Consider the following 3,689-nt stretch of genomic DNA (forward strand, 5'->3'; position numbering starts at 1 on the left):
AAATTTCTGGAATACTTTCAGCACAATTTTTCCCTACCAGGTTAAGGGAATGGGCCGCACAAGGAATGAATGTGGCATAAGGACATACATTCCTGACATGTGTTTGGACCCCATTGTATTTTCCACTCATATTGGCAGCATTATCATAGGACTGGCCACGGCAATCTTTAATATTGATATCATTTTTAGATAGAATACCAACAATCAACTCTGCTATTTGTTGGCCAGTGTGATCAATAACAGAAATAAATTCTAAAAATCTTTCAACAGGTCCAGAAGGCAAAACATAACGGACAATAAATGTTAGTTGGTCACAGTGAGAAACATCTGGTGTAGAATCCACAGACAGTGAAAAAAATGTAGCTTTCTTCAATTCCTGCACAATAAGTGAGAGGACATTGGTTCCTAAAATCTGTATCAGTTCCTCACACACAGTCGAAGACAAGTAAGATGTATGCCCCCTGCCTTTATTTGTATGTAGCTTTATATGTTCATCTAGGAATTCATCCACATTCGCCATTACTTCCATGAACCCAAGATAGTTCCCATTGTGAGAAGAACCAATTGTTTCATTTTTCCCCCTAAAAGGAAGCCCTCTTTCAGCAAGGAACATTATAACTGAAAGGGATCTCTTTAACACTTTACACCAGTATATTTTTTCGCTTTCCATTTGCAAAAGCACCTGACTGTCTAACCGAGATGTTGTCTGTTGTCTGCTCACTACTGACAGGACAGCTTGTTTGTGGATCTCACTACATTCATGCCTAACTAGCCTGTCCTCACCATGTTTCCAATCATTAAAACCATATGTAAATGCACAACGCCTGCTAGAAAACAGTTTACATGGAAAACAGAACAATTTGCCTTGAGATGGTGAATAGCATAGCCAATTTCGTGATGAAATTTCATTAGTTTTGGGGTTTCCATGTGTGAAGCATTTTTTATTACAGTACCTATGATGGTTACCAGTGGTAAGCACAGCAGAGTTGTGCAAGTCTGCCTCAGAATTTTGGAAAAAAGTAGCTCCTTTAGCAATACAATATTCTTGCATTTCTTTTGAAATGTGTTCACCCCACAGCCCAATATCTGATGCACACTCTGAAACATCCTCCACCCCTTCCTGAGCATGCTCAATTTCATCCATTACATTTTCTGTCTCTCCATCAGGTTTTTGGGGCAATGCAATTAAAGAATTTGTGTCATCAGATGAGTGACATGGAGTCGGAGATGTATATTTATCACAGCTGTTGTTATTTACATCAATTTGACTTGGCTCGTCAGATTCTGTAGATTTCCTTTTAAAGAAAGTCTCTAACTTAGGAAATTTGGAAATCTCTTCGTGCATTTGTTGAGTTCTCTGTCGCAGCTCGTTTCTTTTCTGAGCACCCGATTTGTGTAAAGAATGCATCTAGGGGCATAGGATGACACAGTGTAAGAGAAGGAATCATTTAGTAAACTAAACATGGATGCTGTGTCAGCCTGTGTGTGTTTTTTGGGAAGAACTTACAGTTTGGCTGGTACTTTCCAGAGGAAGCGCACAATGGTATGTACTTGAGTATTGAATACCTAAAAGAAATAAAGCAAGAACTATAAGGCCAGTTTCACATCACGATTTTGTGGCTGTCCGTGGGGATCTGAGTTTTTGCAAGATCCCACAAACAGCCACAGATCCACACGGATCCCTGCATTCAGATGGCAAATAGCCACCTGTATCCGAGTCTATGCAGGTTCCGTGTGGATCCTGTGGTCCCTGTCTCTCCATCTTCTTCCCTCCTCTCCTTTATCCTCTTCCCTGTTCTATTCCCTATCCTGTCATCTGTTTTCTCCCTCCGTGTGTTAAAAAAAAAAAATCTCCTCCTGGAGGATACATCACCTTCCGCCAACTCCGGGGATGCCACAGTCTCCATCGAGGCTAAAGGACCTCTGGTGATGTCACAGAGCCGATCACATGACGGGTCAGCTGATCGCCCCTGTGACATCACCAGAGGTTCTTCTCCCCTGATGGTGACAGTTGCATCCCCGCAGCCGGCGGGAAGGTGATGTATCCTCCAGGAGGAGAGAACACGGGACAGGATAGGGAATAGAACAGGGAAGAGTAGCGGGGTGACAGAATAGAATAGCGGGGGGGGAGCAGAATAGAGGAGATGGAGGAAGGAGAACAGGGAGGACACGGACAGGCAGGGCTCACGGAGCCGACATCAGATCTGAGGTAAACTCTGATCGGATGTCCATAGGCTCACATTTTATCGGTGGTCGGATCGGCACGGATCCGATGCTGTCCAATTTGAGGCACGGACACCAAATCGCAGCAGGCTACGATTTTGTGTCCGTGACTAAATCGGACAGGATCGGATGGTGCAAAAATTGGATGCCAAAAGGCACACATCCTATCTGATCTCCATAGGGGTACATGGGAGCCGAATTCAGATCTGAGTGTATCCGATTTGAAACGGACACACTTGGAAGCTCAGAAATCATGATTTGAAACTGGCCTAAGTTTCTAATATCTGTATACACCTAATGGCTTTGGTGTGTGTACGTGGCATGAGACATACACTTACTAGAAAGTTGCTGGGTCTCGGTTCCTCTTTAGCTTTGTCTTTATCCAGCAGCTTCGTTCTTTGTCTTGCCTCCTGACCCCTTTCCCTTCATTATTCAAGTCATGAGAAAAGTTCCTGTAGATAAAAGACCCCAAAAAGATAACGTTAGTGGAAGAACGAGAGACTCAAAAAAATAGACATCACAAAACAATACGCGACGCTCACACAGTGTGCATTTCCCGCGATTTTGTGGGCATGCGTTTTGCGGCCGCGCTCATTAGCACAGTTAACAAAAGTGTGGAACCCCTATGGCGAGGCGCCACAGGGGGGTACTGCACCCCAAGTTGAAGGTGCAGTGCCTCTCTAGTCACAGGTGGAGGAGGGAATTGCAGAGTCTGGAATACAATTGGAACATTAGCTCAGCAGTATACACCTTTTGTATCTGGGACTGGTTATACAGTAGGTCCTGGGGGCGTGGACCTTAGCTGAGTGGGTGACGTGACACTGGGTGGACCAATGTGCAAGCAAGAATTTTGGACTGGTAACAGGTTAAAATACAGGGCGCTAGATTTTTACAAGTTATTTATTCTGTGTACAGGAGCATTCAGGGCATAATAGCCTGCGTCTTATAATGCAGCATCAGCGTGTGCATGAGGCCTTACAAATACTGAGGTAACAACTCACCAAATACTCAGCGTGTGCACGAGGCCTTACAAATACTGAGGTAACAACTCACCAAATACTCAGCGTGTGCACGAGGCCTTACAGATACTGAGGTAACAACTCACCAAATACTCAGCGTGTGCACGAGGCCTTACAGATACTGAGGTAACAACTCACCAAATACTCAGCGTGTGCACGAGGCCTTACAGATACTGAGGTAACAACTCACTAAATACTCAGCGTGTGCACGAGGCCTTACAGATACTGAGGTAACAACTCACCAAATACTCAGCGTGTGCACGAGGCCTTACAGATACTGAGGTAACAACTCACCAAATACTCAGCGTGTGCACGAGGCCTTACAGATACTGAGGTAACAACTCACTAAATACTCAGCGTGTGCACGAGGCCTTACAGATACTGAGGTAACAACTCACCAAATACTCAGCGTGTGCACGAGGCCTTACAGATACTGAGGTAACAACT

General features: G+C 44.5%; 1 long non-coding RNA gene across 1 annotated transcript; it reads right to left on the minus strand.

The window, feature by feature from the left end:
- Positions 1 to 1,370: 1,370 nt before the first annotated feature.
- On the minus strand, positions 1,371 to 2,784 carry LOC141098503 (uncharacterized). Its single transcript, XR_012234265.1, has 3 exons — positions 2,562 to 2,784; positions 1,508 to 1,566; positions 1,371 to 1,408 (listed from the first exon to the last, which is right to left on the minus strand). It is a non-coding gene; the product is annotated as an uncharacterized lncRNA (long non-coding RNA).
- Between the last annotated feature and the right edge of the window lie 905 nt (positions 2,785 to 3,689).

Source organism: Dendrobates tinctorius, unplaced genomic scaffold (genome assembly GCF_039654945.1).
Source record: "Dendrobates tinctorius isolate UK_male_01 unplaced genomic scaffold, ASM3965494v1 ptg000093l, whole genome shotgun sequence".
In the NCBI taxonomy this organism is placed as follows: Eukaryota; Metazoa; Chordata; class Amphibia; order Anura; family Dendrobatidae; genus Dendrobates; species Dendrobates tinctorius.